Raw genomic sequence first — 25,499 nt, 5'->3', positions numbered from 1 at the left:
CCCCCCCCCCCCCGTCATTTTCTTTGCCTACGTTAGTGCTAGGAAGAGGTAAAGTTAGGTGTTAGAAAAGATTCTTCAATCAAGAGTTTATTATTTTTAAAGTAGTGCAAGATTGTGCTGCTTTGTTCTAGGGTGTAGCCGTAGTCCATATCAGTCTTTTCAGTAGAGCTTTTGGTGGCTTTAGAGCAATGGGAACTGGTGGGACATAATTCTCATTGCGCCTTTCATACATTTCTGCTGCCCTTATCCTAATGGCCTAAGCAAACTTAACTATCATTTTCCACAGGGCTATAGGAGGGAAAGGACCTCTTTAAACCTGCTGGACTGTCCTGCTGTCGGATAGCATTAAGGTAAGTACTGACTTTTTATTCTGGGAATATCAAAGACTCAGAGGAGAGTGGGCACTTTAATAAGACTCATTTGACACATAAGGCTCAGAAATATGGGGCTCTTTGTGTTGGGACATTATGCTCTCTATGTATGGAGGGTTGTATTTTTTTTGACAGCTTAAGTACAGGCACTGGGGCTGGGAGTTGAGCTTAATTTTTCACTATTGTTTTTATTTGACTAAGTGAAGCCGGTCAGGTTGTGTGCGTTTTCCAACACCCACAATGGGCGGTGCTATCGTTTTCGCCCACTTTCTAATTACGCTGCGCAGTTTTCAGCCTCTGCCTGGTGCACGGAGCTGTTTCTGGGTTAGCTGTGGAGAGAATCAGCATCGCACTAGAACCGCATGGTCTTTTCCTTAGAGCAAGCGGTTGCGTAGCGCTATAGAGCCCTTGTCATCGGCAGACTGCTTGGAGATCGCTGGAGATATAGCAGTGGATCCGGTCGGCAGGTAGGCGCCTCAGCAGAGCTGCTGAGGCGTAGTCGTGTCTGAATTTTATTTTATTTAACGGAGGATACGTTTTTTTCTCTGAAACGCGGAAAATAGTTTCTGTTCTGTTGTTTATTTTGGGACACATTTTTTTCTACCTGCAGTAAAAAGGTTTATTTTTAAATTTTAAAGGGCCAGTAACAGTTTTTTGTAATAAGATTCTTTTTGTGTAAAGGTAAAGTTTTATTACATTGTTATTCTACTGTGCTTCAACATGGACATAGGAGCTGTGCAAGATGATACTTGCTCCATGTGTTTGGATGCCAATGTGCAACCACCAATTCCTTTTTGTCCCTCATGTATTGAGAGGGCTTTAAGTCATAGAGAAGATTTTTCATGAACAAAATTTTTCAAAAGCGGATGCTTCTCAGGAGTCTAATAACGAGGTTCAGAGTATGCTGCAGCTTTCTCCCCAAGCGTCCCAGACTTTAACGCCCACACAAGCAGTGCCCTGTACTTCTGCTCTAGCGTTTGCTGGAGTTACCTTAAAAGACATAGCAGTGCTTATGTCTTCCACTATTTCTGATGCTTTGTCTGCTTTTCCTATGCTACAAGGCAAGCGTAAGAGGAAAGACAACCATGTGGTCAGTGAGGTTTCTGATGCCATGGTGGCAATCTCGGATCTACCCTTCCAGGGAACTGAGGTGGAGGGTATAGAGGTTCTATCAGAAGGCGAAATTTCAGACTCTGAGAGTTCATTGCCTTTGACTGACTGATTCAGTGGTTGTTTCTTTCAGGTTTAAACTAGAACACCTTTGCCTTTTACTCAGGGAGGTTTTGGTTACTTTAGACGACTGTGATTCCATAGTAGTGGTCGCTCCTTCGAAGTCGAGTAAATTGGACAGATATTACGAGGTTCCTTCTTACTCAGATGTTTTCCCAGTACCTAAGCGAGCTTCAGAGATTGTTTCTAAGGAATGGGAGAGACCAGGTATTCCCTTCTCTCCATCTCCTATTTTCAAAAAGATGTTTCCTATAGCTGAACCCTAAACCCTAAAAGATCAACTAAACGTAATAAAGTTTATGATGTTCCCTCATCCATGTCGGAAATTATAGCTCAGAAATGGGATAAGCTAGGGATTCCTTTTTCCACTTCCCCTGTTTTTTAAAAAAAAAAATGTTTCCTGTTACTGACTCCATTCGTAACTTGTGGCGCACTGTGCCTAAGGTAGAAGGAGCAATCTCTACTCAAGCCAAAAACTACTATTCCTATAGAGAATAGTTGTTCCTTCAAGGATCCCTTGGATAAGAAGCTAGATGCTTACTTAAAAAAGATGTGCATCCATCAAGGATTACAGTGGCAACCTGCTGCAAGTATTGCTACGGTTGCGGGAGCAGCATCTTATTGGTGCAAATCCTTGTCTGAGCTGATATCAGAAGAGACTACTGTAGAGTGATCCAAGATAGGATCAAGGCTCTTAAACTGGCCAGTACTTTTATCAGTGATGACAACATGCAGGGTATTGGACTGTGAGCCACTATGTCTAGCTTCGCTGATCTAACTCGCAGTGCTCTGTGGTTAAAATCTTGGTCGGCTGAAGTAACTTCCAAGTCCAAGCTTCTGTCTTTACCTTATTAGTGTAAGACTTTATTTGGTCCTGGTCTGGTGCAGATCATTTCCGAAATTACAGGCGAAAAGGGTTCTTTCCTAACTCAGGACAAGAAGAATAGACCTAAGGGTCGCCAGAATTCTAATTTATGTCCCTAACTTTATGTTTATGTATAAATCATTTTATTAAAGCTTTTTGTGTTTATTACAATATATCAAGTCATTCTTTGACAATGGATAAAAGTACATGCATACGCAGAAACATATATAAATTGTGGTTAACTACTCATTACATAGACCCTCAAAAAAAGGCAACATCCCCACTTTCTTTCTATAAGTCCAATTGTCGTCTCGAGCATCCTGGAGATATTTTTGGGAAAGGATGACGGTCTTTCAAATGTAGCAATTATAATAAGGGGGGGGAGATAAGAACTAGGTGAAAAATAACATCTTTAAAAACAAAACAAATGAATAACAAACAAGGATTGGATGCCAAAGACTGTATATAGTTGTGGGAGCTCATCTGTACAACCTATAGCGTCCTAAATTGTATAACTACTGCCTGTGGGCCGGAAATCTATCTGGAACAACTAGATCCATTTCTTAGATTCCAGTAAAACCATATTTCATCATTGGCTTCCTTTGTTCCCAGTGACCAAGCTGCTGACTCATACATTATGTATATGTGGTTTATTTTTTATTTCATTCCAAGATGGAGCGCCAATCTTACAGTATTTTGCTATTGAAGATCTTGTTGCAGTACATACAATTTTGATTAAGGCGTTAATGGGTTTATGCCTGTGTGATAGTGAGTTGTACCTGCTTATTGAAAATGTAGCTAATCATTGATGAAAGTAGCCTCCAGATGGTCTGGATTTCTCCACACTCCCACCACGTATGCTTATATGGCCCTACCTCACTACACCCTCTATGGCATGATCTAGATTTATTTTGGGTCATATGAGAAGTTCGCAAAGGAGTCAGATACCGTCTGAATATTGTCTTTAATGAGTTCTCCCTTAGATCTGCGCTCAGTAGGCCTCTAGAGGCCGAACTGAAAGCATCATCCCATGTTTCTTTATCTCTGGATAGCTCTAGTTCTGCTTCCCACTTAAGTGTTATTGAGTTCTTGAGCGAATCCCTAGTTTTTTGAATATCTATATATAGCCTGGATATGGTGTGATTTGGTCTGGTTCGGGATACGCAAATATTCTCCAAAACGGTTTTAGCTTTGCCTGGAATTGTCTTGAGAAATTTATTTAGGGAGGAGGATAACTGAAGGTATACATACCAGTGTATCTTAATAGGAGATCATTTTTCCTGAAGTTGAGAAAATGTCATCATTTTGTGTGTCAAAAAGTTTGCTACCCGGTATAGGCCTTTATTCTCCCACTTGTCTGTCTCTCCGAAATTCCTTTGCCAACAGGTATCTAATAGGCATAATAATAGACTTAATTGGCCACATTCCTTTCTTTCTAGCAAATTCAGACCACATATAACTAGTGACTTCCGTCATAGGAGATCCAGTCAACCCTTCCTGGCTGAGGATTTTTTGTCCCAAACTATTACATCGGGGACATCCCCCAATCCACCTCTATTTTTATCCATATAGCGGCTATTTCTGATCTACCGATTAGAGCGTCTTGAGCTAACCTAGCTGTTCTGTAGTACTCTATCAAATTAGGAACTCCCAGGCCCCCCAATGTCTTATGTTTCTTCATTGTTATATTAGAGATTCTAGCCATCTTTTCCCCTCTAATTGTTAAAATTTTCGATTGTATGGATGCTAATTCTGGATAGCTAACTTTGATAGGAAGGGCTCTAAAGAGACGAGTCTGCAATATATTCATCTTTCTCACGGACATTCATCCCATCCTGGAGAAATTACAAGTTCTCCACTTTAAAAGATACTTTCTGATGGACTTGAAAATTGGAGTACAATTTAGTTTATATAGGAGCTGAACCTGTGCCGCTAGGTGTATTCCCAGATATTTTAACAGGTTTTTGGTTTGTCCTATTTCAAAGTTAATTTCTATAAGTTTTTTCGTTTGGGGGGGGGGGGGGGGATTTCTATAGAATCAACAAAGTTTTTCTAGGAGCCTGGTTTCTGCAGCACTATGCACACCCACTAATGTTACACTTCTCTCCAAAAAATGTAACCAGTAACAAAAGTTTAAAAGAGGGGAGATTGTGGGAGGCGCTCAAAGAGCTGTCTGCTATTAGATATGTCCTTTCAATTATATATTATGTTCAATCAAAAGTTTTTTTAAAAAGTTTTTTTTTTTTTTTTTTAATTTCAAAATCAAAACATTTTCAAAAACAAGGGAAAAAAATTAGAGAAATATCTTCCTCTTCAAATCATATGTGCCTAAGGTTTACTTTGCGAGAAGTTCTTCTGAAAAGTTACCTTCGAATATTTAAATTTGAACATAAAAAATCCTCACACAAATTATAAACACATCAAAATATTTATTAAACACTCTAAAATTCTGACAATTATTCCTATATTTTTCGGACACCGGTGTCTTAATTACACTTACTACTCCATATGGGAATTAAAAATAACAACAGTTGGGGGGGCGGAGCTAGCAGTTCATGGAGCAAGACGTGTTTAGATGTGGCTCCTGCTATGGCATCCTTTATAACGGTTGTTAATCTGGAAAATCAGCACTAAACTTATATGACTCAACTCAGATGGAATGACAGCAAGTGTTGAGCTATTGAAGGGCTGAAAGAACAGAAGCTTAAAGGAGAACTTATACATTTGACGGCGAACTGCCATGCGACAACGCCTAATATGGAACAGACAGTTAATAGTGTGTTTTCGTTGTGGCAGTGTATTGGCTGACAAGAATTAATAGAGTTGGATTCGATAACAATATCTGACACTCTATCCTGCAGAGACAATTACGCTACAGATACCTCAAACGGTAATAGAGAACTTTTATCAAGATGGCGTCTGTTGCTTTTCTGTTGCGACAGTTAGAATTAAAGCTTGATTTCTACGCTCTCCAATTGCAAGAAGCTCTCGCTACAGATCATCATGCGAGATGTACAGCTATCCTGCGGACTGCAGCCAGCTCATCCACCGCACAATCCTGCCTAGCTAACAGCCCACTAGGTACTTTGTGGCCCGGGCAATCACAGCAGAGAGAACGTAGACGCACTGAGGCCTCGACGACAAGTCTATGGTCAGGAGTTGATGCATACTCTACTACATATGCAGTGCACACCCGGACAGAGCCGCCAATGTACTGGGAGAATACAGGGACGCAGACATCATTGAAGGAGGTGGGTGCATATGGGAACATGGCACCGCTAGGCAATGTACATATTTTTCCTGCTGTGAAACCGAGAGGATACAGAATAGATATTTCTGAGACAACGCGATCAAGATTGCGGCAGAGAACTGTATTGCCGATCCACACGGAACTTGCTAGATGGCTGAGAAGCCCTTTTGACCCGGGTGGTTGGTTTTTTCTCGGCTCCCTTTGTCTGCTTGCATGGAGAGTACAGGAGACACTAACATAATGTTACCGGCTGGTGTCTCATATGTTCTATTGGATTGAGCTATAGTATTATGGCGTTCAAGATAGATCGTAATAAGTTTGCATTATGTTGGTTTTATACAGTTTTATGCTATAGGCTATATTGCAAACTATTATTTATTACATGTCTATATATAATGTCCCTGAAGAGTTTCTATGGTAAATGCAGTCAGTTTATTAAGAGAGGTAAGATCAGCTATGTAAACTACTGTTTTACAGCTATGTGACAAACACCAATGCACCTTCTTTCATTTAGAGCTATGTTGCAGCAGTAACCTGAGTAGACACAGCAGCAAGTATTTTAACACCTTATAGCTAATATAAGTTCATAACTCCTGTGCAGTTAAATCCAGGGAATAACCCTGTCAGGACAGATTGCTCCCCTTCACATATTTGTATATAGTTAAGATGTATTTTATAGCCCTGTCTAAGTTATGTTTAAGGATAGATTTATCTTCCCCTCATAGCATAGGCTATTTATTCCTATCCTTACATCTATTTGATTAAGTGAAGCACAACAGAGCTATATAACCTTATGTTCTATATACAGTTTTATGCTACAGGCTATATTGCATACTATTATTTCTTGCATGACTATATATACTGTCCCTGAAGGGTTTCTATGGTAAATGCAGTCAGTTTATTAAGAGAAGTAAGTTCAGCTATGTAAACTTCTGTTTTACAGTTATGTGTCAAACACCAATGCACCTTCTTTCATTTAGAGCTATGTTGCAGCAGTAGCCTGAGTAGACTCAGCAGCAATTATTCCAACACCTTATAGCTACTATGAGTTCATAACTCCTGTGCAGTTAAATCCAGGGAATAACCCTGTCAGGATAGATTGCTCCCCTTCACATGCTCTTATATAGTTAAGCTGCATTTTATAGCTCTGTCTAAGTTATGTTTAAGGATAGATATATCTTACCCTCACAGCATAGGCTATTTATTCCTATTTTTACATTTATTTGATTAAGTGAAGCACAACAGAGCTATATAACCTTATGTTCTCTTGCTAGGTTATGTGAGATATAATTTTTGAGCCCAGCTTTTGCCCAATATTAGTTCATTTTCTATATAATACTGGTTATTGTTATCAATGGTTTACAGATTAAGATGCCTTATAGGGCCCCGAATAAGGGTATACTTTTTAATCATCCTAAGTAGGAAAGTTCACTTTAGACACCCTAATTATGAGTCGGGATGTTGCAGTGTTCATGGATACTGTTTGTTTACTTAGAAGGGTTCAATATACTAATCTAAGCTTGTTCTGCTGGTCGCGGCCGGACCAGTGGAATTGGCATTATACGTAAATAATACAGAAGGGACTCCTCTCCTCCCTTACCCGCCGGTACATGTTGCCTGCGGGTCATACCCCTACTCCCTTTCCCCTTGTCGCCGGTAGTTGGCATCTCCCTAGGAGAGGAGCTCCTTTAGAAGCCCTTTATATCTCAGTTTATGCTATGTCTCATAATATCTACCTTATCTCTCGTGTTACATACATCCTGATACTCTGCTATGAAAATACTTTTTTCAGAAGGTAATTTGACCCGTATTATACACAAAAACCCAGGATGCTTGAGCAGGTCTCTACGTAAGCGTATGTATAGAGTTCAGCTATAATGATGACAGCTTGGAAAGCTGGTAAACTCTAATAGAATCTATAGCTCCGTCCCCCGCCCTCAAAGCTATAATCCACTCCTATATTAGGTGGATAAATAAGTGGTATTAACCCGCTACAATTATTACTTTGTCATAAGTTGTTCTTAGTCTTCTGTTTATCATGAAAATGAGGCTTTTTGCCCCCTGCTCACGTGTATCTAATAGGAACAACTTGTTATGATTCCCTATAATTTGTCAATCCTCCAAAAATAAATACACCTCTATTATAATAAATGTATCACTCTATAGGAAGTATAATTTACCAGGGTTGTTTAAATTCTATCATTTTATAATGTATCTACACAGGAAACAAAGTAAAATAGAAAAGAGGGAACGTCAGAATGTGATTATCTTATATTATACTAGAGACGTTAGGAATGTATAAGCTTGTGATGTATAATGTATTCACTCTTTGTATAATGTGTATTGTACGTTAATGTTGTACTCCTGATATCCCTCAATAAAAAACTTTGATTCTAAAAAAAAAAAAATAACAACAGTTGAAAACAGGCAGTTAAATTTCCCAGTAGTTTGGATTTTTTAATCTGTTTTCTGTGGAGCTCAGGTGCTGATCAATGCGTGTCGGCTCTCTGGGCTCATCTTGACAAAGGCTCCCAGAGAGCCGTCACGCGTTGATCAGCACCTGAGCTCCACAGAAAACAGATGAAAAAAGCCAAACTATTGGGAAATTTAACTGCCGTTTTTCAACTGTTGAAAGATAACGGACAGACTTTTCATCCGGCCGCTCCCATAACCGCAATATCGGCTTCACACATTAAGGTAGAGACTACTGTGTGGAGGTACTGCGATAGGAGCTGGAAACAACAGATTCAAACAGTGCGCGCACTATACAGACCTGAGAAGCTGATTGGTGAGTAACGGCTCCTGTCAGCCAAACATCAACAGCTTGTGACTGAGTGAATTGCTAAACAGTGATATTCGAACATCAAGGAAAGAACACTCTGCCTGATCAGGGACGACAGGTATTGTAAAACCGTATCTTTAAGTGACATTAAGAGGCTTGGATTTTACACAAACACATTGCCTATGAAAAAAGGGATCCTTTGCTTTATTTCAGTATACTGACTAATTTGTGGATACAAAAACCGAATTAAAACTTGTATAAAAGGCACAAAAAGGAGAACTTTATTGACCAAATTGTTTCAGATTGAATACACGATTTAAGTACATTTGTATTAATTCGTTGTATCTTCTTCTTTGGTATAATTCTCTGTTTTATATGAGGTATTTGAATATATAAGCTTGCATACTGAGACTATTTGTATCAACTAAGTCAATTGTTAATAATTAAATTTATGTATCAACTGAATTAATCGATTTTAACTTTAGTTGTATTTTTAATTCCCATATGGAGTAGTAAGTGTAATTAAGACACCGGTGTCCGAAAAATATAGGAATAATTATCAGAATTTTAGAGTGTTTAATAAATATTTTGATGTGTTTATAATTTGTGTGAGGATTTTTTATGTTAAAATTTCAATTTTTTATGTTCAAATTTAAATATTCGAAGGTAACTTTTCAGAAGAACTTCTCGCAAAGTAAACCTTAGGCACATATGATTTGAAGAGGATGATATTTCTCTATTTTTTTCCCTTGTTTTTGAAAATGTTTTGATTTTTAAATTTAAAAAAAAAAAAAAAAAAAACTTTTAAAAAAACTTTTGATTGAACATAATATATAATTGAAAGGACATATCTAATAGCAGACAGCTCTTTGGGGATTTCTATAGGTAACATATCACATTTATCCAAATTAACTCGGTATCCTGAGATTAAAGAGAATTTATTTAGCACATCATATAAATTTGGAAGGGACAGGAGTGGTTTAGAAATAGTAAGTAAAATATTGTCCGCAAAGAGGGTCGGTTTGTACTCAGTCCTTTATCTTTACCCCTGAGATATCAGGATTGGATCTAATTCTAGCCACTAGGGGTTTGATGCAAAGTGCAAACAAAAGGGGGGACAAAGGACAACCTTGTCTAGTGCCATTTAAAATTGGGAATGATTTTCACTTATACCCCGCTGAGGATACCTGAGCAGTTGGCGAACTATATATTGCCTCTAGAGCATTCATAAAGGGGCCGTTAAAATTCATGTGGGTTTTAAAGTCATATACATATATTGCCAATCAACTCTGTCATACGCCTTCTCCGCATCCAAAGCCAGGAGCAGAGAAGGCATTCGTGTTGTACTTAGTAATATTTAATAGGCGCCTAATATTATCTTGGGCTTCCCTATCTTTTATGAAACCCACTTGATCCCAGTGGATCAAGCTGGGCAGGATGCGCTTGAGTCTGTTGGCTAGAATTTTAGTAAAGATCTTCAAATCCTGATTGATGAGAGAGATCGGGCGGTAATTAGAACATAGTTTCGGTTCCCTACCTGGTTTGGGTATTACCACAATCCTAGCTTGAGGCAGTTCAGAGGGAATGGGATATCCCTCCATAATATAATTGCAAAATTTAGTCAGATGAGGTATAAGATTATTTCGAAATATTTTTGTAATATTCCCCCGGAAAGCCATTCGGCGAGGCGCCAGGTTTCAGAGCTTTAATGGCGAGCACCACTTCTGCTGTCGTTATGGGGGCATTCAGGTTTTTTTATTGTCTTCTGACAGAGTTTCTAAAGGAGTGTCACCCAAAAACTCCCTCGTAAGTTTCTCCACCTCAGGTGAATGTGTGACTTTTTTCCCGTTGTATAGTTCCCTATAATAATCTGCAAAAGCGTCTACAATTGCTTGTGGATGGGAAGTCAGAGATTTGTCAGATTTTTTTCAATAAGTGGGATAGCTGCTGCTTTGATTCGCTCTCTAATTTTGTGGGCCATAAATTTATCCGGCTTGTTAGCATAAATTAAATATTGGGATTTGTGTTTAGATATCGCCCTACTTGCCTGTGAGTTTAGTATTGTAGCTAGTGCATTTTTTTCATTTGTAAACTATGTAAAATGGTTAGTTTATGTTGCCGCTATAAATTTTCTATCTTTGTAAAGTTTGGACATTTGGTTTCTGGCTTGTCAAGAGTGGAGGGTTTTTTCTTGGATGAGCAGTCCTCTAATAACTGTTTTGTGGGCTGCCCAAGTGTATGCTGAATTGGAGGTGGAGTCTATATTTATGGTCCAATATTCAGTCAGCTGTTGGAGAGTTTTGGAGAATGTTATCGGGTCTTTATGAGGTAATGGATCATAAATCCAAGATCTGGTTCCGTTGTAGTCACATACACCCCGCAACTGGAGTGATACTATAGAATGATCTGACCAGACACACGGATGGATAGAGGAAGAGATGAGGACAAGTTGTTAAATTTGGCTTGTGTGTGGGTGTGTATATATGTATATGTGTATGTATGTGTGTGTATATATATATATATATATATATATAATCTCTCAAGCCTGAAATAGGTGTTATGTGCTGCAGAGTAGAATGTAGTGTCAGATGTAATACCGTCCAATATGACCCAGGAGTCAATCAAAGTGTGGGATGAGAAAGATTCCTGCATTGATTTAACCATGTGATTACGTCTTTGGGTTTTACAAGACAGGGGTTGGTTATATTTGGTATTCAGCATGGACATGGAGATGTTAGTCCCCTGCCAAGATAATCCTTGATTTTCACCAATGTGTCAGTAGATTTGCTATATTTTCAAAAAATGTGTGTTGGTTTTTATTGGGTGCATAAATATTACAAAGTGTTACGTCTGTATCATTCAGTTGACCTTTCAGTATAAGGTATCTACTCTATTCATACGCTATTGTGGACTCATGAACAAAGTTAATCGAGGAGTGGATCAGGATGGATACCCCTCTTTTTGGTGTTTGCTATTGCATGATAGTGTTTGGAAAACCTTCTGGCCCAATAATGTGGTATTTGTGCTTTGACAAAGTGGGTTTCCTGCAAAAATAATATATGTGCTCTAAGAGCATTATGTTGTGTCATGGCAGTAAGTCTTTTGACAATACACACAAAAACAAGAAGAGGTAGCACAAACTGCATGGATAAGCTATTTAATATATATATATATATATATATATATATATATATATATATAAATAAAACAATGTTATATTGCAATGTAACACAAAAAAATAAAAGATAAATAAAAGGAGACATGGGGGGGCGGAGCCAACTGCCGATGCAGAGAGACGCATCTTTCTAGAGCTCCTAACATTTGTTTAAATATTAGCTTATTTTGAACACATAAAGGAGCCTTATTTCAAGCTTAAATCTTTACTGAGCCTTGAAGAATAAGATGAATATCTCAATGACTCTAAAAACTTTATCTTAGCTACCATTTTGACATAAGAATCTTTCTGCCCTGCTAAGCTGACTATGTGAGGTACGGCGCCATTTTAAAAGACAGTCACGGCCTGCTATTCGTCTTGGAGACTCAGACTCAGCTACATATACGCTATGGAGAGGCAAGCTGTCTTGATGCTGCATAATTTAATCTTCACTATGGACGCCAACTACGAGGACCTAATAGTGGTGCTCAGAGCCACTATGAATGAAACCCAGAATGCACCAACGACGAGTGTGGTTTTGGACGCTACCCAGGGACTGGTCCCAGACACACCGCAGATGAGTTGCGATACACCTCTATGTCCAGAAGATATAAACAACTCAGACAGAGGGTGTCCCCGATCCCATATGGTGGAGCTGACGGGGCTCAGCGTTCAATCAAGCCTCATACAGCCTATTCTCACTAACATGGCGGTTACCTCTCAACAGCAAGAAACTGGGCCTCCACTAGCCATAATACCAGCTCCCACTAGCGGTAATCTAACAACCTTACCAGTAACGCCGTGGTCTGATCCTGTAAGAGCTTGGTTACCGGAACTTAATCTCTTTGAAGACAGCCCCGGGGTTGCAGCGGAGCTGTTTGCGGATGCTCAAAGTATCAGCCACCTCAGTCGTTCAGCCCTGGATCCCTCTGACCTACCTAAGTCCGTTCTCACGCCATGTGAGGAGCAGTCAACCCCGGTATGGAGGTGTGCTGCCCTGGGCTCCCTCAGTATCGCGCCATGCAGATCCGCTCCGCAGATGGACTCTGATCTATCCTCCAGTAGCTGCATAAAGACAGGAGTGGGGTGAGCTTGGATGCTGCACAGCTGAAGCCTCATCTATCAGCTCCGATATCAGGCTTCTTTTCGGTGACCCCTGGATGCCTACATAAGCCCAATGCAGTAACTATTGTGGTTAATAATAGACTCCAAAGCCTACTCCAAAACTCATGAACAGTTAGCACCGGACTATCCCTTAACCTGCAATGCTTAAGAGCATCTCATTCTGTTATAATTTAAAATGGTCTATCTCTCTCCAATCTATAAATATGTATTGCTCTCTTGCCATTAATGGAGATGTAGACATTGTGGTTATATGTTTACAATGTTTATTGCACTCATAGACCGTCATTTTATTTTATGACCTAAGAGGGGTGAGAAATGCTCCTTACAACATATGTGTATCACAGCTTCTATATAGACCCTGGAGTCTTTCCTATACCTCCTTGTAACTGACCTATGTTATATGCTTGAGAGCTGTTATTCACCTCTCTATGTTCCAATCCATAACTTATTTTCATACATTTTCACATATGTTTTCAAAAGAACAATTAATTTTGTAGATTACGCTGCATACATTTGCAATGGTCAATATTTAAGGATGTTTTGATGAGGTTCAAATAATTATATTTTGCCACTCAATTTTTAGTGACCCTAGTTTCATGAGTGATTTGTCAAAGAATGCCTATGTTGTCAGTATGTATTATTTATATAGTTGATCTATATGTTTGCCGCTGAAGGAGAAAAACACATTACAGTGCTTCTTGGAGCTTAATCCTGCAGGTAACATTGCTATTGAAGGCGACTTAGCCTTTGCTGCCCTTCTAAAACATATTAAAAGACCTACCCAGCGCAACCACCTTATATGTTTAAGCTGCAGGACTATTATTCAACTGCATCATATATAGCTACTGTTCATTACTGATAGGTTTATTTCTATTCATAACATATGTGACATCAGCCTGTTAAAGTTCCTGTGCAATGTATATTTTAACTGTTTATGCAGTTTTTATGGATACTCCAGAGTAGTGTTTTTTGTTTTTGTTTTTTTTTTCTTTCTCTTTATATAACGTACCTTAATATCAGATATACTTACCATGCTAAAATGATAGTTTTCTGTCAGAATTTACACACCGGCTAATATCGGATCCAATGTGATCTACTATATATCGTAGTTGGTTACCCTATATAATGTTCTTATATGTAAGCACAACACATGTTTGGTGTATTACTTATTTCGCCCTTTGCAGTCTGTAGGAGGAGTATCTCATGGTTCGCCCATATGCTGTTCTTTATATATCTTTTATTGTGCTATGGCTATGTACTTTAAGAGGATATAGCTGATTGTGCAGTTTATTTATCCCTCTACACCTAGGTCTAGGCACTTGTTTCAGCACTGACAGTATGTTTTTAGCAATGTATTAGATTTATGGAGCGCACAGGAAGTATCATTCCAGGATTGCTTAAAATTTTAAGCCTCCTTTATATCCTAAGATATGCTTAAAAAGCGATTAGCTACATCTAAAATCCTTATCATATCTAGGGGGACAAACAAAAAAAAGATAGGGAAAAAGAAAGAGAGAGAGGAGGAAGGAAGGAGAAAAAAGAAAAAAGAAAGTGTTATGCCCCAACGAAGGATTTCCGCAATATACTCATATAGTTTGGCTGCAGGACATAGGGTTTGAGCTTAGGTCAATGGGTCCATTTACAATGGGTCCACTAATAATCGGAATTAAGTCGTGGACTCTCCAAGCCATAGGAAAGAAAACAAAATTTATGCTTACCTGATAAATGTCTTTTCTTTCTGTGCATGGAGAGTCCACGACCCCGCCCTTATTTAAATTTAATTCAGCAGTTGTTTTTGTGTAAACCTCAGGCACCTCTATACCCTTGTGTTATCATCCTTTTTCCATTTCCCTTCGGCTGAATAGCTGGGGATTATGGGTAAGGGAAGTTACACTTAACAGCTTTGCTGGGGTGCTCTTTGCCTCCTGCTGGCCAGGAGTTGAATATCCCACTGGTAATTGGAATGAAGTCGTGGGGAAAGAAATTGATCAGGTAAGCATACATTTTGTTTTCTCCTTTCAAGACTGTCCTCAAGACCAGAGAAGAGGGCAGCTTTCTTAGATTGTGTAAGGGATCTTTCCTCCCTGGGAGGTGCCCACCTCAGAAAGGGGCCTACGTTTTTACTCAAATCTCTTTGTGGTTCCCAAAATTGAGGGTACTTATTGTCCAATCCTGGACTTGAAATGTCTCAACAAGTTTCTCAGAGTTCCCTCCTTTAAAATGGAGACTATCAGGTCCAGGCTACCCTAAAACCTTCAGCAGCTCATTGTATGGAGGTGATTGGACTCATGGTGTCGTCCATGGACAGTATTCCTTTTGCTCGATTCCATCTGTGACCTCTTCAATTATGCATGTTGAGGCAATGGAACGGGATCACTCAGATCTTTTTCAACAGATTGTTCTGGAGACACTCTCTCTTGGTGGCTCTGTCAAAATCACCTGTCCCAAGGCATTTGCTTCTTGAGACCATCCTGGGAGATTGTGACTACAGATGCCTCTCAGGCTGGAGAGCAGTCTGGGGTCCCAGGAGATCTCAGGGGACTTGGTCCCAAGAGGAATCCTCTCTTCCAATCAACATCATGGAACTTTGAGCTATTTTCAATGCTCTGAAAGCCTGGGCCCAACTTTGTTCTGCCCAGCATATCAGATTTCAGTCAGACAACATAACTTCTGTTGCTTACATAAATCATCAGGGAGGTACAAGAAGTTCCCTAGCGATGACGGAAGTGTCTCGTATTTTGTAGTGGACGAAGACCCGAGATTGAGGGATCCTTAGGTGTTAACGGTTCCATGGGGGTTCAAACTAATATCTTTTTCCTCAGTTGGCTCTCCTGCCGAGAGGTTTCGCTGGGAAAGTCATAGATACTGATTCAGGCGTGTAAGCCTGTTACGAGACATATTAGGGTTAGGCGTTCTTACCTTGGTTGGTGTGAGGAACGTGGGTTTCCCTGGCACAAGGTGAGAAGTGCACGAATTCTGTCTTTTCTTCAGGATGGTCTGGAAAAGGGCCTGTCGGCTAGTTCTCTGAAGGGTCAGATATATGCCCTGCCAGTCCTACTTCACAAGAGATTATTAGACCTTCCTGATGTACAGTCCTTTGTTCAGGCTCTGGTTAGAATTAGACCAGTTTTTAAACCTGTTGCTCAACCATGGAGCCTCAATCTTGTTCTTAGTGTTTTGCAGCAAGCTCCGTTTGAGCCCATGCATTCTGTCGATCTCAAGCTTCTCGCCTGGAAGATTCTGTTTTTGTTGGCCATCTCCTCTGCTCACAGAGTGTCTGAGATATCTGCCTTACAATGTGATCCCCCTTATCTGGTGTTCCATGCAACATCAATCAAGAGTCCTATTTCTCCATCAAAGGAACATTTGCTTCATAATTTGGACGTTGTGTGTGCTTTAAAATTCTATCTCCAGGCAACTAAGGATTTCAGACAATCATCTTCTTTGTTCGTCTTATATGCTGCTAAATGCAAGGGCCAGAAGGCCACTGCAACCTCTTTATCCTTTTGGTTGAGAAGTATCATTCGTTTTGCTTATGAGAAGGCTGTACAACAGCCTCCTGAGAGGATAACATCTCATTCAACCAGGGCAGTGTCTTCCTCCTGGGCTTTTAAGAACAAAGCCTCCATTGATCGGATTTGTAAGGCGGCTACTTGGTCTTCTTTACATACATTTTCAAAATTCTATAAATTTGATGTTTTTGCTTCGGCTGAAGCAGCTTTTGGGAGAAAGATGTTACAAACTGTGGTTCCCTCAGTTTAGGGTTCGCCTTCCTTTTTGCCCTCCCTTTTCTTATTTATTCAGTGTCCTCTTGAGCTTGGGTATTGATTACCAGCAGTAATGAATGAAGTCATGGACTCTCCCTGCCTTTGGAAAGAAAAGAAAATTTGTGCTTACCAGATAAATTCCTTTCTTTCCTGGCAGGGAGAGTCCATGACCCCGCCCATGTCTCTTTGGGCGGCTTCCTTTTTGCTTTTCTTCTGGCACCTCTTTAACCTAATGTTTCTCCTACTTTTCCTTGTTCCTTCGGCTGAATAACTGTAGGAATAGTGGAAGTGGGAAGGATATTTATAGCCTTTGGCTGGGGTGTCTCTGCCTCCTGGTGGCCAGGATATTCCCAACAGTAATGAATGAAGTCATGGACTCTCCCTGCCAGAAAAGAAAGGAATTTATCTGGTAAGCTTACATTTTGTTATTTGTGTATATACACATATAACACATAATATATATGCATATACATACTGTATATTTTTACAGTTTAAACACAGTCCCCATAAACCGCTATGTAAAGGCACTTTCAGTGCTTTTTTTTTTTTTCTTACACCCACAATCCACTCACTTTAACCCCTTATAACTGCTTCCTACAGTTAATTAAAAGAAAAAATAAAGATGCTCATAATTTTATTTAAAAAAATGAACATTACACTTTATTTTGGAGAACATTATTTCATTATCTAGAGGTGACCTCTGGTTAATGAATTTGAACACAAAGTTCTACCACAAGCTTGCGGTAGCATTAACAAGCCACTTGTAATGGCTGATTATTTAACGTGCGTTTACGGGCACACGTTGAAATTGCACTCCACTTGTAATCTAGCCCATAATAAATTTCTATCTCTTGCCATTTGGTTTACATACTACATACATATACACCTTTGAGCCCTTCCCAGTCAAACACCTTGTAATATACTATATCACTTTAAAACACTTTTCATACATTTATTTCAATAAACATATATTTTACGTGATGGAAAATGTCTCATGTCATTGCTTCTCTAAGCAGTTTACTAGAGGTGATCCTGTATTTAACAGCACAGGACAATTTAAGGGCTTGCAGTGCTTGTCAAGTTACTAAAGTGTTTGGCCGAGCGCAGAGGACATCATGCAGTATATCACTGGCTCCTGCAACATGTTAATGTTAAAGCATCCTACCATTTTCATATGGACTGTTTACTGATTGGTGGAGTTTTTTATCTGTGTACTGGCAAAATTGGTCTTTGAAAAATACTGAGTAAAAGTGTAATGATAATTTTGGACCTAAGGATTGAAAATATTAAACTGTGAACACCACCTTAAATAGTTTATAATGTATTTAGCATGTATTACACAGTAAGGTGTAATTTTAGAATATATATGTTATGACATTTTTAAAGTTCAAAGATATAATTGGAACTTTTTCTCCCTAAAGATGTAAGAGATCTGAGCCTCAGAAGTACAAAGTGATAATTAACATTATTCTCTGATTTAATTAGAGGGGGACATCCATACCTGACTGGGCTGGCAGTGGCTGGAGGAGCATATTACCTTGGGCTAGAAGGAGCCATTATTGGGCCCATTCTTCTTTGTGTATTGGTTGTTGCCTCAAACATCTATAGTGCAATGTTAGTAAGTCCCTCATCGACATTGCCTACACCTTCAACAACACCATGGCCATTACATGTACAACGGTAAGTCAATTGTCCAGTTTTATTTTGGGTAATAACTTCATGTATTGATTTTGATAAACGTTCTTCAAGAAATTCTTATGGCTATGTTTACATTTTTAACCCATAGATTATTCATTTTTATGAGTGTATATATATTTTTTTAATAAAGTAATTTTGTTTTACAATAAAATCAAAATATGTGCTAGCAAAATAAATTATATTGTATTATTCTTTAGTAAGTGAAGCATATTTTGGAAGATAAATAACTTATTTTCTTTCTAAGGTGGTGATAGTCCACGAAATTCCTTACTCACTTCCTGGCCACCACTTCTCTTTCTCTCCCGGTAGCTCTTTGCCTCGTCAACCAGGAGCAGGCAGGGATAGAGGTGTTTAGAGGGATAGAGGTTTTTTTTAAGAATTACAGGGGTTTTAATCTCTCAAAGGATAGTTCTTTGAAGAGAAGGTTTTAGGAGAGTATTGGCGGTGAAATTTATATAATATTGTTGAAGTTGGATCACAAGCCTACCACGGGTGTTGATAGGATGGTTCTTTAGCCGCCTCCTTTTTTGCCCGTAAAGTGTACTCCCTCAAGATATTCTTTACTGTTAGTTACAGAACAGGATGGGCTAACTACTGTCTCCTAGGACCTCCATAGGGGTAAGAACAGTGGAAGGCACTGCAGCTGGGTAAGTACCCATGTATTGGTAGATTAGGAGGTTAATATTTCCTGCGCTGTATGTTTCTATGTTCTTGTAGCCAAAGATGTTCCCCTTAGGAACAGTATGGATAATAGAAAAGTGGGAGGAGGTAACAAGAGCGCTACGGAAGCTATTACAAACTAATGGAAAAAGATTGTGTAAGAAGCTCTGTGCTATATTTAAAAACCTAAAATATGAACAATAATGTGCTAGAACAATAATATATATTTTTTTATTTCTCACTATATGTGGAAGAAGATAAAAAATATTATATGGATGAAAAAAGGGAAAATAGTGTAAAGTGAAAAAACTATATTTATATAAATAATTGGGTCTAGTAATAAATGGACCTAATATAAATTGCACTGTGTAAATAGAACTGTACACATCCAATTTTGGATAATGTAAAAGAGTGGGAGGTGGGATCTATCAATGCCAATATGAGACAAAGGAGTGTAGTCAAATATTTGTAAGAAAAATAAAATTTATTTTGGCAACATAAAACTATGAAATTAAATCACATATAAATGAGTAGCAATTTTTTTAAAACAATATAAATGTAGGTTGGCCAACCAAATAAAGTTGAATGAGGCTAAAATACTATGATAAAGAACATTTCTTTTCAAAACTTATACTGCTTAGTTTTATATTAGGCAAAACAGATGATAGTTACATAGCATATACCAGTACACTTTGTAAGAATATCGTTCTGTAATCTTAGTACAAGTGTAACCAATTTCGATAAAATGAACCTTACAACTTTAAATTGTATAATATAACAGCCTGAAAGGAGTGGATTGCCTGACACTGTTAGTAATAAACTTGCAGTTAGTGTTTTTAGTATGTATAATACTTGCAGCTGTTTTTTATTAAACCCAATGCGTAGCACCGTGTCCGTGCTTTGTAAAGATGTGGCACAGATTTTAATCCAAGTGCCTGAAGAAACTTTAAACAAAGTTATCCGATGTTGGTTTCCTGCTGGGATTTGTAAAGGTTTAATTACTGTGATGGAACCCAGAGTGGTTTTTGCAGCGTGAGCTGATGATTGCAGTCTTACTGTGCTCACGTGATGAGGATTCTTATGGCAAGCTGAAGTGCTCAGAAATAGCTCTGGTAGAACTGTATATCCAAGTAACGGTCCTTGACAGGTGTATTGCAACGCGTTTCGGCTGACACAGCAGCCTTTTTCAAGCATACACCTGTCAATGAGATTGGACTTTTTATACCCTTGCTTTGAGTAGTTAATTGAACAATTGGCATAGTGTGTGCAATCAAGTTGCTGATATTTGCTACATCTGGTTCTATGATGAAATACTGTGCTAAGCAATATAGTTATGTTTCGTTTGGCAATTTATAAAGGAATTAAGTTTATAACATTCTTAACCATATATAAATCTGGTTTGAGAGTGAAATATAAAGGATAATAAAAGTCAGTATAGATAATAAAGAAACATCAATATTAAAAACAAGGACATTAAAGTGTTTCAGTTTAATTTCCTTGTTTTTAATATTTCCAAAGGAGTTTGGAAATCTCAAGAGGCGAGATTACCAATCAATATTTTAGAACTCCGTGCAATTCTCAGAGCTCTTCAGTTTTGGCCTCTGTTGAAGAGAGAACCGTTCATTTGTTTTTCAGACAGACAATATCACAACAGTGGCATATGTCAATCATCAGGGTGGGACTCACAGTCCCCTAGCTATGAAATAAGTATATCGGATACTTGTTTGGGCGGAATCCAGCTCTTGTCTAATTTCTGCGGTTCATATCCCAGGTGTAGACAATTGGGAGGCGGATTATCTCAGCCGTCAGACTTTACATCCAGGGGAGTGGTCTCTCCATCCAGATGTGTTTTCTCAGATTGTTCAGATCTGGGGTCTTCCAGAAATAGATCTGATGGCCTCTCATCTAAACAAGAAACTTCCCAGATACCTGTCCAGGTCCAGGGATTCTCAGGCGGAAGCAGTGGATGTGCTAACACTTCTTGGTGTTATCAACCTGCTTATATCTTTCCACCTCTAGTTCTTCTTCCGAGAGTGATCTCCAAGATCATCATGGAACAATCGTTTGTGTTGCTGGTGGCTCCAGCATGGCCTCACAGGTTTTGGTATGCGGATCTTGTTCGGATGTCCACTTGCCAACCTTGGTCACTTCCGTTAAGGCCGGACCTACTGTCTCAAGGTCCGTTTTTCCATCAGGATCTCAAATCATTAAATTTGAAGGTATGGAAATTGAACGCTTAGTATTAAGTCATAGAGGTTTCTCTGTTATTTTTAAATGGTACCGGCTTGTACTATTTACTCTCTAGCACAAAAGTGATGAAGATTTCTGCTGAGAGGAAAATGATTTTAGCATGTTGTAACTAAAATCCACTGCTGTTCCCACACAGGACTGAGGAGTACCAGAAAACTTCAGTTGGGGGGAACAGTTTGCAGGGTAATCTGCAATAAGGTATGTTCAGTCATTTATTTCTAGACAAGACTGAGATAATGCTAGAAGAGACTGACAATATCCCCATGAGGGGAGGGTAAGCTATGTTCACAGACTTGGTAAGGAATTGAATGCTTAAATAATAGGGCTGATATACTGGTTGACACTTATTAAGGTCAATCGATTGTTTATTTAAGGAAAAATCGTTTTGCAAGACACTTTGAAAGCCCTTTTGGGTTCTTTCTGGGGTTATTACCCACATGGCTGTTTTTTATTCACTTAGGAGTGATTTAGTAGGCCTCACAACTCTGGAGTAGAGTGGGAGGGGCCTAATTTCGCGCCTCAGATGCGCACTTAGAATTGCAGACAAGTTCATGCTGCTTCACATGGAGGGTCCTGCTGCTGTTTGAGGGCCTTAAAGAAGCTTTCATCCCCCAAATCTGATCTCTAAGGGCAGGTAGGGCCACAGCAAGGCTGTGGCAAGGTGCTGTAGTAATTTTAACCGGTTGTTGGCTTTAGGCTGCTCCGGTTTGGGCATTAAGGGGTTAATCGTTCTGCAACTCTTGGTGCAATCTTATTAAGGCTTTAGGTACATATGGTGAAAATTTCAAAAGGATTGCTGCATTTTTCACTGTTTTGTAAAATTGTGTGCTCTTTTTATCTCTTAAAGGCACAGTAACGTTTTTTCAAATTGTGTTTTTTATTTGATTAAAGTGATTTCCAAGCCTGCTTGTGTATACTACTAGTCTGTTAAACATGTCTGACACTAAGGAAAATCCTTGTTCAATGTGTTTAGAAGCCATGGTGGAACCCCCTCTCAGAATGTGTCCCACTTGTACTGATATGTCTATACACTTTAAAGATCATATTGTTGCACTTAAAAATGTGGCCCAAGATGATTCTCAGACTGAAGGTAACGAGGGTAACCCGTCTGCCTCTCCCCAAGTGTCACAACCAGTTATGCCCGCGCAAGCGACGCCTAGTACCTCTAGTGCGTCTAACCCTTTTACATTACAAGACTTAGCGGCAGTCATGGTCAATTCTCTTACAGCCTTCTTATCTAAACTGCCCGTCTTACCTGCAAAGCGTGATAGCACCGTTTTAAGAACAGATTATGAGCATTCTGACGCTTTGGTAGCCGTATCTGACATACCCTCACAACGCTCTGAAGTGGGAGCGAGGGATTTGATGTCTGAGGGAGAAGTCTCTGATTCAGGAAGGGTTCCTCCTCAGACAGATTCAGATACATTGGCTTTTAAATTTAAACTAGAACACCTCCGCGTTTTGCTTAGGGAGGTATTAGCTACTCTGGATGACTGCGACCCTTTGGTGATCTCAGAGAAAGTGTGTAAAATGGACAAGTACCTAGAGGTCCCTGTTTACACGGATGCGTTTCCGGTCCCTAAGAGGATTGCGGATATCGTTACTAGGGAATGGGACAGCTCTCAGCAATTCACATCCCATGAGTAGACAACTGGGAGGCGGATTTCCTAAGTCGTCAGACTTTTCACCCGGGGGAGTGGGAACTCCACCCGGAGGTGTTTGCCCAGCTGACTCAGCTATGGGGCACTCCAGAGTTGGATCTGATGGCGTCCCGTCAGAACACCAAACTTCCTCTCTACGGGTCCAGGTCCCGGGACCCCAAGGCGGTATTGATAGATGCTCTAGCAGCGCCTTGGTCCTTCAATCTGGCTTATGTCTTTCCACCGTTTCCCCTTGTCTGGTCGCCAGAATCAAGCAGGAGAAGGCTTCGGTGATTCTGATAGCGCCTGCGTGGCCACGCAGGACTTAGTATGCAGACCTAGTGGATATGTCATCTGTCCCACCATGGACACTGGCAATGAAGCAGGATCTTCTGATACAGGGTCCGTTCAAGCATCCAAATCTAGTTTCTCTACGTCTGACTGCTTGGAGATTGAACGCTTAATTCTATCAAAGCGTGGTTTCTCTGAGTCAGTTATAGATACTCTGATTCAGGCTAGAAAGCCTGTCACCAGGAAAATATACCATAAGATATGGCGGAAATATCTTTGTTGGTGTGAATCCAAGGGTTACTCATGGAGTAAGATTAGGATTCCCAGGATATTGTCTTTCCTCCAAGAAGGATTGGAGAAAGGATTGTCAGCTAGTTCTTTAAAGGGACAAATATCTGCTCTATCTATCCTTTTACACAAGTGTCTGGCAGAGGTACCAGACGTTCAAGCTTTGCTCAGGCTTTAGTCAGAATCAAGCCTGTATATAAACCTGTGGCTCTGCCATGGAGTCTAAATCTAGTTCTTTCAGTTCTTCAAGGGGTTGCGTTTGAACCTTTACATTCCATAGATATTAAGTTGTTATCTTGGAAAGTTTTGTTTTTGGTAGCTATCTCTTCTGCTCGAAGAGTTTCAGAATTATCTGCCTTACAGTGTGATTCACCTTACCTGGTGTTCCACGCAGATAAGGTAGCTTTGCGTACTAAGCCTGGTTTTCTTCCTAAAGTTGTTTCTAACAAGAATATTAACCAGGAAATAGTTGTTCCTTCTCTGTGTCATAATCCTTCTTCCAAGAAGGAACGTCTGTTACATAATCTTGATGTAGTTCGTGCTTTAAAGTTCTATTTACAAGCAACTAAGGATTTCAGACAAACATCCTCCTTGTTTGTTATCTATTCTGGTAAGAGGAGAGGTCAGAAAGCGACTGCTACCTCTTTCCTTTTGGCTGAAAAGCATCATCCGTTTGGCCTATGAGACTGCTGGCTAGCAGCCTCCTGAAACAATTACTGCTCATTCTACTAGAGCGGTGGCTTCCACATGGGCTTTCAAAAATGAGGCTTCTGTTGAACAGATTTGTAAGGCAGCGACTTGGTCTTCACTGCATACTTTCTTCTGTTATGTGTGATCAGTCCACGGGTCATCATTACTTCTGGGATATAACTCCTCCCCAACAGGAAATGCAAGAGGATTCACCCAGCAGAGCTGCATATAGCTCCTCCCCTCTACGTCAGTCCCAGTCATTCTCTTGCACCCAACGACTAGATAGGATGTGTGAGAGGACTATGGTGATTATACTTAGTTTTTATGACTTCAATCAAAAGTTTGTTATTTTAAAATAGCACCGGAGCGTGTTATTACTTCTCTGGCAGAGTTTGAGGAAGAATCTGACAGAGATTTTTTACTATGATTTTAACCGGAGTCGTTAAGATCATATTGCTGTTCTCGACCATCTGAGGGAGGTAAAGGCTTCAGATCAGGGGACAGCGGGCAGATGAATCTGCATTGAGGTATGTGGCAGTTTTTATTTTCTGAATGGAATTGATGAGAAAAGCCTGCCATACCGTTAAAATGACATGTATGTATACACTTCAGTATTCTGGGGATGGTATTTCACCGGAACTACTGTGTTAAAGTCACTAATCCTTTTAATAACTATTCTCATGTTAAACGTTTTTGCTGGAATGTAGAATCGTTTACATTGCTGAGGTACTGTGTGAATAAATGTTTGGGCATTATTTTCCACTTGGCAGTTTTTTGCTTTAATTGTGACAGTTTCGTTTCTCTTCACTGCTGTGTGGGAGAGGGAGGGGCCGTTTTTGGCGCTCTTTGCTACGCATCAAAAAATTCCAGTCAGCTACTTTTATATGTCCTGCATGATCCGGTTCATCTCTGACAGATCTCAGGGGTCTTCAAACTTCTTTGAAGGGAGGTAAATTCTCTCAGCAGAGCTGTGAGAATTCTTATAGTGACTGTATATAAAAAACGTTGTTTTGTTTTTCTTATGTACAAATTTAATTAGTGTTGTTTTTTACTAATGGGAACAAACCTTTGCTAAAAGTTGTGTTGTTTTAAAATTTGATGCAATAACTGTTTTTTTCAGTTCATTATTTCAACTGTCATTTAATCGTTAGTACCTCTTTGAGGCACAGTACGTTTTTTGCTAAAAAAGATTATAACCAAGTTGTAAGTTTTTTGCTAGTGTGTTAAACATGTCTGACTCAGAGGAAGATATCTGTGTCATTTGTTCCAATGCCAAGGTGGAGCCCAATAGAAATTTATGTACTAACTGTATTGATGCTACTTTAAATAAAAGTCAATCTGTACAATGTGAACAAATTTCACCAAACAGCGAGGGGAGAGTTATGCCGACTAACTCGCCTCACGCGACAGTACCTGCATCTCCCGCCCGGGAGGTGCG

General features: G+C 39.5%; 1 long non-coding RNA gene across 1 annotated transcript in view; it reads left to right on the top strand.

The window, feature by feature from the left end:
- Positions 1-17,829: 17,829 nt before the first annotated feature.
- Positions 17,830-25,499, top strand: part of LOC128660613 (uncharacterized) — a 52,551-nt gene continuing 44,881 nt past the window's right edge. Inside the window, exon 1 of the long non-coding RNA XR_008402560.1 lies at positions 17,830-18,224. This is a non-coding gene — a long non-coding RNA (uncharacterized LOC128660613). The remainder of the gene's footprint in view (positions 18,225-25,499) is intronic.

This window comes from Bombina bombina, chromosome 5 (genome assembly GCF_027579735.1).
Source record: "Bombina bombina isolate aBomBom1 chromosome 5, aBomBom1.pri, whole genome shotgun sequence".
Classification (NCBI taxonomy): domain Eukaryota; kingdom Metazoa; phylum Chordata; class Amphibia; order Anura; family Bombinatoridae; genus Bombina; species Bombina bombina.
This window is presented reverse-complemented; position numbering and strand designations above follow the sequence as displayed.